General features: G+C 38.2%; 1 long non-coding RNA gene across 1 annotated transcript in view; it reads right to left on the reverse strand.

Moving 5' to 3' along the window:
• LOC136791140 (uncharacterized) overlaps window positions 1-11,785 on the reverse strand; it is a 29,843-nt gene extending 18,058 nt beyond the window's left edge. Inside the window, exon 1 of the long non-coding RNA XR_010832498.1 lies at window positions 110-11,785. This is a non-coding gene — a long non-coding RNA (uncharacterized lncRNA). The remainder of the gene's footprint in view (window positions 1-109) is intronic.
• Between the last annotated feature and the right edge of the window lie 1,036 nt (window positions 11,786-12,821).

Here is a 12,821-nt window from a genome sequence, read left to right on the forward strand (position 1 = left end):
ATCATACCGACCCAATTTATAGCATCTGCCTTGCAACAGTGTGTACCATCATTTGCCAAACGTTCTGTAACTGCAAAATAATAAGAAAATAATAGTGGAGTGTTCCTACCCTTTTATGCTCTCTATTCTGTCTCCCACATGTCCCATGGAGCCTACATAAGGCAATGTTTTGTTGGATAGATTGTTGAGTCAGCGTGGAGAAACAGAGTCAGACCCGTGCTGGAAGTATTCATTGAGCAATGCTCATGGCTTCCCAGGCCAGGGCTCCGGCATCAGCCGTCGAACATACAGTGCTAGATCTGTTATTAAAGAAAGCTGTTGAGGATTAGTGATCAGCTAGCAAAGTTTAATAGCAGAACAAATATCCTTCTGCAGACACGGAAAACAAAAGAGCAAGAGAAAACAGTTGTATAAAATGGTACCTGAGTACTTTGAGTTATGTTTCGCTTTGAGACAGGTTTATGTCAATTTCCTCCGATTTTGGCACACTGCAATTAACACTTTGTTTTTTGTTGGGACTCCTAAACCTCTATGTGTGATCAGCAAGGGTCTGATTCAATTTGGTATACTCAGATTACTATATAGATGGCAATTATACAACCTTCTTCTAAAGCCTTACTGTGCATTCTGGAAGATTAAGGTAATAAATGGGTGAAAGATTCACTGAGCTGTATAATTGTTCTTTTCTCTCTCTCCCTCTCTCTTTTTTTTTTTTTTTTTAGCTTCAGCTCTGCAAGACTAATGCTAAACAAATTAGTATGTTTCCTTCCAACAGCTGTAGATAGTACACTTCATTTGCTTCCTCCTCTGTTGCTCTTATACCTTCCCACAGAGAGGTCGACGAGCTTTTACTCTGAGATCTGCAGAAGAGAATTGAAGAATTACACCCTACTGGTTTCTGAAAGCTGACTTCTTCACCTTCTCTGCTTTTAGATTTGTTTTGTAGTGTTTTTTCTAGTGTAGCTTCCTTCTCAGTGAGTTCTATGACTTTTCCAGCACAAAATGTGTTTGCCAGATTCTCAAGAATTTCTTTACTTCCCTAGACATTCTGCAGCACAGCTATTTTTGCTGGGGCATGTTGAAAATAATGTTCTATATATCCTCAAACAAGAGTGATCTAGTTGATGCCTCAAATTATTTCTTTGGTGGGGATCTCTTATCCTTATTTTGAATCATACTCTCATTGCACAATTTATGAGAAGCAGCTCTCTGGAAGATGTGAGATTGTGAGATGTGAAAACCGTGATAGATAGGAAAAATTCAATAGCAGAAAAATTCATTTCTAATTGGCAAGTTATGGGGGTAGGCAGTTCTTTTGACACCTTAACTTTTTGTTCATTATATATCTATTTTTAGAGAGAGACCAGTTGCAAGAGACCAAGCAAGACATGATGGAAACCCTGTAATGAATCTGCTAGTAGGAAAAGTCTTCAGTCCCAACTTCTTCCACATGTCCCACTGGTAGCCAAATCACCAAATGCAATCACTGAGGCTGAAGCTGGCCTGAGGCTGCCTCTCTCATCATGATGGTGACAGCCACCGCTGGTGGGTTGTGGATGCGTTGTTAGCTGACCTTTCTCTCTGCTCTGCCAGATCTTGTTTTCTTTTGGAAGTGGTGTCACTGTGCAACAAGAGAGATAAAAAGGGTTTCATGCTCTTTGGGGGTTTGAACCCCCTCTACCTTAGCAGTTCATTCAAACAGTGCCTCCTGCATCTGATCCTTTGGACACCATTATTGGGATGCATCGCACCTTCACCACCACTAAGCAAGTGTCTTGTACAGGTGGAATGGCTTCAGGCATAGTATTTGAACATGGCTTTGTGTCTGCCTGCTGTTTGCATACACCCTAAATAAAATCTATTTTCTTTTTAAAGGGGTCTATATACACCATATTATACAATTGTATAAGCTTGAGTGTTAGACCCACAATTTTCAAAGGTAATAACTGCTACATCTAATTTCTTACTGTTTTTATTTAATAGTAAAGATTTTGCCTTATCACAGTTGCGCTGCACACCTTTAGCAACTTAAACAGTCAACTAGGACATAAAATGCTTGAATAATTGTAATTATTTTGGTATCCTAAGTTAGCTGAGTCATAACAGGTGTTGAGAGGTCACACCAGTAGGGCCATTAAATCAAAGTTAAATCATCAGATTTCTGTGAATGCACAGAAAAAAACATAACGTGTTAAGTCATGGATCTGGGCCTAAATAAATGTACTTGCCTTTTTCTGATGTGCGTGAGTTGGATCTGCAGCTGACTAGATTGCCAGAGAAGCCAAGATGTAGTGGGAGAAGTTGGCATCCTGTAGCTCTCCCACCCACACTACCTTTCATCTTGGCCCTAAAATTGTCCTTTCAGAAAAGTCTAGCACCTCACAGAAGCAGGAATCATGAAGTGAGGAAGAACATGTATCATCCATTTTCCTATCTGAATATTTTTCACTGTTCTTCATATTTTTAAGTTCCCAGCACTGCACAAAATCAACAGCTTTTGAGGGTCTTGCTTTGATTCCTCAGCCTTTAGAGAATGTGAGTATAAGCAGGTCAGCCAAGAATAGGTGAAAGGAGATAATTTCTTCCCCACAAAGATACTTTGGTCACGCCTATTTGAAGATGCGCTATCTGATAATAAGTGAGGAAATGGATTTGTAATTATGAAATTAAGTACTAAGATTCTGAAGTATTTTGAAATCAGTGTATGCTATTAATGCAATCAAGCATTTGAAGCCATATATTCGTTAAAAACAAAACAAAACAAAACAAAAAAAATCAGAAAACAAACTATAACAGATGACTGAAGCCACACTTTGAAGTAAGGCCTTTAAATTCACTCCTTTTTAAGTGGAACATTATATGACTACTTGTGTGGATGGATAAAGCAACAAAGTGTTACATACATTCTCAAAAACAGTGAAAATAAAAAAGCCACTTTCCATGTCATAGTTTTTAAATTTCAATTAAGCAGAAAAATACCACTTTAGTACTTGAAAAACTTTCTAATTAGTAGTCCCATGGAAATGCTCTGCACTAAAACTACAGAAATAATAGAACAATTTTGAAAAATAATGGAATGCACACACTGGCATGAATATATCCTATGGCATACAGTAGATATTGTGAAAATAAATAGTAAAAATTACTATGAACATTGAGTCATGTTCTGCTATAGTTTTCCTTTGGAAGTAATGAGCATCCATACCTGCCAGTGCCTTTGCCTTCAGGGGTCCCACTTCACAATTACTTTTGCTGTACGCCTGTGAGGTTTGAGAGACTGTAGGAAAACCCTAGCTAATGTATATCCTTTCCTTCAAAGTTTTATTTAAATTGCATTTGGAGTCTGTATCAGTGATCAAGCTTTTAGACACTATAAAAACAACAGGAAAAAAAAACAAACACATGCAATTTTTGATATATTACTCCGAATACCTCACTGAGCTGTGAGAGTTTGTTTACAAAGTTGCTCAGCAGCTTCCCTTTCCATTAACTTCATTTGCTGGCTCTTTGGGTCTTTAGCTGACAAAAGGAGGGGTTATGGAAAAGAGAATATATACACTATTTCAAGAGCTATGCTACCAAATTTTTACTCTGTTTAGATCCATTCAGAATAGGTATTTCAGTTCATTTCTAAACATTTCATTTAGAAAGACAACTAAATTTGCATAGTAGAAACAAAGAAAATCATTAGCCTTTCAGAATTTTCAAAGCAGCTGAGCCAGTTCAGTGTCCAACATCTACTGAAATTTATTGGGATTTGACTTAATTCCCTTAAATTTTACAGAAAATACCAGCTTTGTAAGCAGCTATTGGAAAAATTGAAGTCATTACTATTGGCCATGCCATCATCTTAACACATAATTAAAAAAAATAATAATCAAATTTCTCAGAAAAGAAGGAGGAACTCTGCATATGGGGAGCTTCCATGTTTGGGAGTAAGTAAGGCAAGGAAAAAGAAGACAGGTCTTAAGGAAGATGAAGGTATTTCAGCATCATATAAAACAGGCTTTACATCCAAATGAAATACAGAAAATTCTAAAAGGTTTGATTTGGGGGAATGAGCTTGTCATAGGACCTATTTTGTAATGGTCATATACATAAATTTTTGCAACATTGCACTTAATTATCAACCACACTGATACTTAATGGCTGAAATATTAAGTAGGTGAATATTTCCACTGGTGACAATATGAACATTATTCATGCATGTGTCTAAATATTTTGTCATTTATTTCTGCATTTCACTCTTACATCTTTCATTTTTAATATATAATCAACAGGTCAAAAAAAATATTCCAGATGAAACAGGATAAAACTATATGAAATAAATTAAAACATTTTTTCTCCCAATCTTCAAGTTTTTCTAAACTCTGAGGCTATCAGATACTTAGGAATCTCCTGGACACCCTTAGAGTTGGAAACCTCATATTAGAAGTGAGCCTTAGGGAGTGATTATTTTTTTCTGAAATAAAAAAGCCAGAATTAGTCAATGTTCCATGAACATTTTGAGGACATACAAAGGTGATCACAATCAGAAATACCACCTTGGAAATATTAAGGAAACATGAAATATATAAGCATTTACAGGAGCTGAAGGTTTTTGTTTGTTTGTTTCTGGCAGACAGAACTTATTCAAAAACGTGAGGCAAACTGGTTTGGATTCCCTACTCTGTTTCACGAATTATCACTGCATAATAAATATAAGCTTTGGCCTTTTTGGATAAACATGATGGTTTACCCAGCACCCAGTGCTGGAATTACCTGGAAGATGTTTTAAACAAGTGAGAAAGAGGCCCCAAATTATGCTACTACTTACTCAAAGACATTAATGAATTCTTTTAAACTGGGTGTTTTAGTAGGTAATCTTTTGCTTCTGTTGAAAATAAGCATGCAGTAAGTCATATTTTACTGTCAGATATGTAGATTAAATAAATATCTACAGTAAGGGAATGGTGAGATGTTTGGCAATATTTATAACCTATACAGCCCTGATCCCTCAGACCTCATTCAACAGAGATGCTGAACTTAACACTTCTAATCATGTGCTTCATAGGAATTGTAGGCTTTGTACATGAAATCATTTCAGATATTTAAATTTCATACCTACAAGAAAGCCTCCTTCTTCCCAGACTTACTTTGAATCAGCTAGAATCTTCTCTAGAGGAGCTTTTATTGAGAAATATAGTTCATGTGGTGGTTACTGAATCATGAATTCACAGCAAGCATATGCTGGGTTTTCTATCAACTGGAAAAGCAGAGATTTTGGGGGGCTAGCCTCATCCTACCCATTTCAGAAAAGACAGACAAAAAACATTCAAGTACTAAGGCAAATGTTTGAGGCAGATAGCAAACTGCATCTATTTTCAGTAATGGATTTGAAAGACGTGATCCGTACCTCATTTCAATACTGTCAACACTTTGAGAAAGAGCTGGCATTGAAGATATCATCTGCATGACTTCTCTCTCCTGAGAGGTCCTGTACTGAAAAATGCACAGTATTTGGCTTTCTCTGCTCCTGGATGCCCGGATGTCTCAGAATCTGTTTTGATAAAGACAATTTGGGCACACCATTGTTGTTTTTTTTTTTTTTTTTTCCCAAAAAGAATTTTAGACTGCAGGACAAGTGCAGAGAGTGCAGCGATCACTGATGCAGGTCTTTTGTTTTTGATAACGGGGCATTTTTCAGATCACTTTTAGGATAATTTTCAGACCGTGGAAGACTGCCCTGGGCATGTTCCTGTGGGAACAAATGGTCTGTTTATTGGTGCAAATTTAACTCATTAAACAAGATATGTCTGTTTATTTTGAGAAGGCTTATGGTGAGAACTTTTCTGCTGCAGCCTTTTATTATGCTTTTCTCTCTATTCCAGTAATAGGAAGAGGTTATATATTCAAGCTTCTTTCTCAAAGTTACTTCCTGAGCAAGCAATTCCTCTCACATGGAAGCAAGACATTGCTCCACTACCCATCCAGCACAGTAACTTTAACACATCCGCAAAGAAATGCAGTGCCAACACCAAGGATCTATCTTTTGTCCCAGGTTAACACTACATAGTATGAATTTGCTGCTATTGCATTATTTTAATAGATTGCATCTACTCTTAATAACACATGATTTAACTCTGAAAACTGTAATACTAAAAATCAGAAGTAATTATTTTATTCTGCAGATTTTTTTTCCCAGAATTCTGAAACCGACCAGAAAAGACTGCTTATGTTTAGATTAAAGACTAAAATTGTTGCTTTTTAAGGGAAAGAATCACATACCGAACCCATCAATATTTCTAGGAAAAAAGCTAAGTGCTTTCTTCTAGATTCACAGAAATTACAGAAGTTGTCTATATGCATAAAATGGTGAATTTTGCTACCCTGGACTGACACAAATATGCTTGGTTCCCTCAGTACCAGTCCTAAATCTCCACTATCAGTAGGAATTCTACCAGCATTGGCCCATTGGCTAACGTTAGTTTCTATCATCCCTTTTGCTGTGGCTGAACCCCTGCTACGGAGCCCCTAGATATCCAAGACCAGTGTGCATCACAGAAACTTCCTCCTGCATGAAGTCCCTGTGCTGGCTGGCTCATGCGTAACACTGATTCATAAGCCCTTAAAGGCTACATGCCAGCATGAACTCTAGTCTTCAGTTGAGCTTAAGATCTCTGGACAGCCAGAGGTGACCAAAGAGAAAATCCAAGGAGCTATGACTAAGTCTCCAGTAGGAACATTTTTTCAATCATGCCTAACCCCACATCATTAGCCCTTACCGTGTGTCAACGCACATCCATTACTGCTTCAAAACTCGTTAGGTACAACACAATGCTGATAATTTAAAACTTAATTCCTGGTTCCCTCATCAAGCAAAATCCTGAATCCTGGTTGTTATCCTGTATTTATCCATAAATCAGCTACCATGGCTATGAGATCCAGCTCCAGCACTGGCTCATACCCAGCTGCAGTGGCTCTCCAAGTCTTTTTCAATGCTAGTCAGGTCCTTGCTGTCCTGAGTCTTTAACTGCCACATTAAACATGAGCTGCAGAGACTGGACCTAGTCAAGAGGTCTTTGCCTGATTTATCCATGCGGAAAGCTTTTCTCCCCTGTGGAGTTATGGTTCTACAGCCCTCAACAAACCTGAACCCTAATTTCAACCCAGCAATAAACTGATTTTCCTCTAATCCAAAATTCTTGGCAACTAAAATTACCTAATTAGGGTGTTTCTGTTGGCACTAGATCTTTTTCTGTGAGGGTGAAACATATTACAGTTGTATGTAGTTCAAGCTCCTTAAGCACCGCCAGCTAAAACACAAATTTGAATCTATCTGAGCATCCTCTTGGGCAATGGATCTAGTTTTAAGTCCAACACTGTCAAAACCGGGCAAGCAGTTTCATATGGAGCTGCTTATTGGCTGTTGTCTGCATTAAACTTAACCCGAACACTAATATTAGCCTTAACTTTAATCACAGGCCAGCAACTGCTGCCGCTGCAGACATAATATACGTATTTTATAAAGCCTTGTCAGTTGAAACATTGGCCCTGATACAATCACTAGTCCTAAAATGGAGCTTTATTTTACTAGTTTTCCTCAGGACCTGAGCTAGAACCAGATCTATAATTGTCTATCTCTGAATTATTTTTACAATAATCTTGGTTTATCATCTCCTATCATCTGAATCCAAAACCTCAGAAAAATCTCACCTGCATTCATTGAATGAATGTTCAACATGCATGTTCCTGCATTCATTCTTGGTGATTCATTAATGCAGCTGAATAAATTGACTCAAACCAAGAGAATTATTTGTTTTGAAGAATCTGCCTTTTAGACTCAAAATCATAAAAAACCTAAGCAGAGGGTTTGCTTTTATCTTACCAGTTTCCCTTATCCCAGCAAGGTGCCACCTCTGACTGAATGACAGGGGTTGTCCACTTGTAGTAATGCTCTGTCTGTGCATCTCAGCTTGCTGAAGCTTCACCATCAGTCAGCTGACAGTAGCCTCATTACTTCTGCTGGTTAAGCCAGCACTAGGAAATGTAAAGGGTTTGCCTTTGAGCCTTTGGCTCTGCAGGCTTACAGAGAATGAAAAATACCAGCTGGTCAGAGTCAGACAGGTAACTACTTGGCAATTCCCCTTGCTTGGTAATTTGGTGGAAGCTTTCTGACTTCACGTGATTTCTCATTGGGATTTTTGGCTAGTGTCAGACATACCAGCTGAGAGACATATGGCAGTATTTTTATTTTTTTAATATAAATACAGCTTACTCATACTCTACACAAGGTAAAAATCAAAGGTGAAAATGGGTGACTCATTAAACAGAAGAACTGCAATGTAATTATTACTGCTAAAAGTAAATATCCTACTGCCTACTGCCCACGCGAAAAGACAGTGCTCATCCAAATTATGATAAGTGTCACAACTGTTTGAACTCTCTCATGAGTGTCCTGAATATTGCCAAGATCAGTACCCAAAGCCAAACCTTCAGATAAATATCAGATGCCAGGTGCTTGGTGTCTCTGGACTAATACAGTCCAACAATATTCACTCAGACAGGACTGCCTTTCTGTTCATGGTTTCCACTCAAGAAGGTCACATTTTAACTTGCATTAGGCAATATACATGTGAGCTGCTCTTAATAAATGAATATCATCTGGAATACTGCCACCATAAAGCTCAGTTACCTCAGTTTCTCCTTTCTACTGAAAACAAAACTTAATGGGATAGGACAATACCTACAGGTTTCCTATTAAGCCAAACTCCAAGCAATGGCTTCTTTTATGCAATAGTCAGTCCACAATAACTCTTGTGACATATCCCTTAGAAAAAGGGAAGACCATCTCTCTATTGCACTGGAATCAGCTACATACCGTGAAATGGTACCAGGCAGAAATCAGTGATCCTGCTGTATCCTGAAAATAGGACATGGCAAGTTAGAAGACAGATGTCCAAAGTCAAAAAGCAAGGTTTGAACACAACTCTGCCAAGACAACCCAAAGAGACTTTTATGCTGTTAATTACTGCTCTTGTTCCCAGAGTTTCTGCCTCCTGCCAGCTACAAGGGAAGGACTGGGAGGGAAAGGCATGGGGCTGCCCATTGGTCTCAAAGCCCATCAGCAGCACTGGGGAACTTCCACTCTTTATTTAATGCTGGGAAAGAGCATGATGTCTGAGCTCACTGGAAGCACTGTCTGAGCTTCCTCTCTTCACAGTTCACATTGCTGGAAGTATCAAAGGTGTACATATGTTGGTGTGCAGTGCACACTGGAGATTTGTTTTATTTCATTTTAATTTTACTTTGTTGCTACTGATTAAAAACATTTTTTCTCTGTCTTTCCTAGAAGAAAGCCTGGCATGAGCAACCTACTCAAAAAAGTCATGTTTTGGCTTTGCACTATAACAAAAAAGCCTCCGCTAACTGCATCAAACTCTGATGTCTGAGGCACAAATCATTCCATGTTACTACTCTGGCTTTTAGTTAGGAATGGTGTATATGACAAACATTTCAAATGATTAATATATAGCCTAACTCATCAGCTTCTATCTCAATTTTTCCTTGTTATATTAAATGATAGAATTATTGTTATTGCTATTTTTCATGAGAAGAATTTATCCTAAATCAACAAGCACTAAATCATCAGTCAACATTTTCCTTCTTCCTGAGGCTTTCTAACATCATCTTCAACCTGCCAAATCCTGCTACAAACCTTAGCAGAACACGTTTTTCATTCTTTGAAGCACTCTGTAAACCATTCCTTTGAGGTCCACTATGTAGCCAGAGGGATGAGTTTCTTTATCAAAACATATCTTGCCTTGAAACTTCAGGATAATCGTAGTTGTTCCCATTACTCATCTGCAAAAACAACACTAAGCTCAGCAGGTCTGTGGGAAACTGAAATAAACTGGGATGAAGGCTGAGATGGGAATATTTCAGTTGAAAAGGTTCTCTCAAAAATGAAGTCAGTTGTCACAAACTTAGAGATATATCAGTTCATTAGTTCACTATGATACCTTATGCCTTTAAAATCGCAAAAGAACAGATGTTCTTTATCTGAGAAATTTTTGTTGTTATTGTTGTTATTGTTGTTGTTTTCTTTTTTTTTTTTTTTCTTCCAAATATCCTTCCATGACAGCACAGGCTCCCAGGAAATATCAGTTTCCGCTAGTTCTTGTAGAAGTCCTCTGGCTATATTTGCTCTAGTCAAGTAATTAGGCATGAGAATGTGTTTAGGCCCTGAGGCCAAGTGGCCTGGCATGGCCTACCTCTATGGTAGACAACCATAGGTTTGGAGGTTGGTCTCCAAAACAAGAGTTTCTAGGGGTCTGCCAACAGGGAATGGTCACTACAACAATTTAGCAGCCAAAGCACCAAAACATGCCCAGAAATTGCTTGGTACAGTATTATTTAGAGAGGGTTGAATTTGTGCCGGTAAACTTCTGTTTACTAGCACAGACACTCACACTCCACACAGAAATGTTCCCAGGAACACATGGATTTACCAATATAGACAACAGCATTTCAAGGGGCCAACGGATTACAGATTTACTGGGTGTGATTTATGATCCTTCTTCCCTTAATGGTGTCCTGGAATCTCTGTGGCAGCAATAGAACATCTGATAGAGCTGTTCTGTCTTTGTGTGATGTGGAAAGGAAGGAATAAATGTAGGTGCTTGGGTTGTTTAATAACTTGCTAATTTGCAAGAAGCATGTTGTAGGTAAGACACACAATGGGAACATTAGAAAATTGCAAAATAAAAACCAACCCATGATTGATAGTGGATTCTAAACAGAACAAAATCTAAATAAAGTATTTCAGAATTCCCTTATCCCACTGAATTCCAGTAGATTGCGCATGCTTTCCTGTGTGTTTTGGCAGTGGGAAAAAAATACAAAAGTGTCTCTTAATTCTGGAAACACAAGGAGTACATATGTCCTTTGCAACATGTTATTTCAGGTCTGGTATTCAACTCTTCAAGCAATTTATGTCATTCTGACATCCTGCCGCTTCGTGACAAGACTGTAACTCACCACAGGAAAACTGGTTTGTTGAATTGGACTTTGCAAAGTATAACATAAACAAAGTGCTGCACAACGTCTTTCAGGGCTTGCCTTGTTTTCTGTTGAAATGTAGAAAACCTTCAGAAAAATGCTTTGCCAAATATCTCCTTTGTGCAATCCTCAGTATCTTCTAAAAGTCAAGAAAATCTGCTAGTATGAATGAAGACATATCCATATATAGGGTTTGTGCCCGAGTACGGGATGTATGGGAAACATCTTGAGGAAGACAGAGGATTTGCATAGTGGGCTGTCATACTCTCTGACAACAATGACAAAATATTTTCTACCTGCAGCCTGGTGTGTTTGAATGCTCTGCTAAATGTAATCATCGGAACGACTGACTAATTTTTGAAAAGCACAGGCTGTAAACGATCTGGCTGCCTTTCAAATGTATATAATTGTTTCAGAATGAGCAAAAAGCACGACGAGGCCATGTGAGGCCAGCAAGAGGAGAGGAGGGAAAGTCTGGATTAGAGACTTCCTGTATGAAAAACATCTGCACTGGTGCAGGAGATGCTGCACTTTCGCTGTAGTTTGGCTTAAATATTTACTGATATGATATGGCCCATCCAGCACGCATCACTCACCCAGCCTGCCCAGGTATGCTGCTTTGGTGATTTAGGAATGCGAGAGGACGCTCAGAAACACATTCCCTTTTCCAAAGGAAGTGACCTAATTCAATAGAGCACACTCAAACCAAACTTCTGGAAAAAAAAAAAAAAAAGTGTTTTGTCATCAGTTTGAATGGCAGGTTCCCCCCCCCCCCCCCCCCCATGAAATATTGTATATTATTCACTTTATATTTCATTCAGAATGGCTGAATGCGTGAAGCATGAAGGCCTGTGTTTTCAGAAAACTGTAAGAAACTAAGAAACTGAAAAGGAATTATTTTGGCTACTTACTGCATTCTATCAGTTCTACTGATATGCTGGGGAGAACTTTTAAGAAAATCTTGCATAAATATCTCACAACCAAAGTGAGTCAGCTCATCTAATTAAAAAGAAACAACAACAAAGGCACAAGAACAGAAAAAAGTGACATACAAACCCAACATTTTTTTCAAATTTCTCTTAAGAAACTGTTATAAAAGATGGCCCTTATGTTTTTCACTTCTCAGACAACAGAATTCTTTAGTGGTGTAAATGCTATTTACTGAGCTTGCTTGGGAGGATCATTTTGAAAAACCCAAGTGATTATACATTATACCTCATCCTCTTGACATCCTCCAGGGACCTCTCCTCCTAAAGACGCTTTTAGAATTTAACTCCATCAAAATAATTCTCACCAGCACACTCTCCCTCCTTCACCCCAGCACCTCCTCCCCCTCTATTCCATACACAGGCTACAAGAGTAACAGAAACAGAAGGTAGCTTGTTCAAAGCTTTGCAGCACATAATTTCCAAAAGGCTATTCTCCACTTACATAATTAAGTATCAACACGACAGGCAAGACACTCCTAGTGTTTAGGAATTACATTAGGAAAAACATGACTCAGAAGGCTTATGGTAATAAAGTTAACAGGAACAGAGTCATAGTAGGAAATAGAGAATATCAAGAGAAGCTCTTTCTGTGTTTTACCACAGTGAAATTACAGATCTGTATAGTTCTGGTGTTTATTCTCCCAAAAAGATTCATAAAAGAATCACAACAACCTTGCAATAAGCGGAAAACCTACCTTACAAGATGCTAATGGAGATCAAGTGGGTTGGCTTATCAAAAATATTCTGATCATGATATGTAAGAAAGAAAGTAGCAAAGCATTCTTAATTTAT

Source organism: Anser cygnoides, chromosome 6, assembly GCF_040182565.1.
Source record: "Anser cygnoides isolate HZ-2024a breed goose chromosome 6, Taihu_goose_T2T_genome, whole genome shotgun sequence".
In the NCBI taxonomy this organism is placed as follows: domain Eukaryota; kingdom Metazoa; phylum Chordata; class Aves; order Anseriformes; family Anatidae; genus Anser; species Anser cygnoides.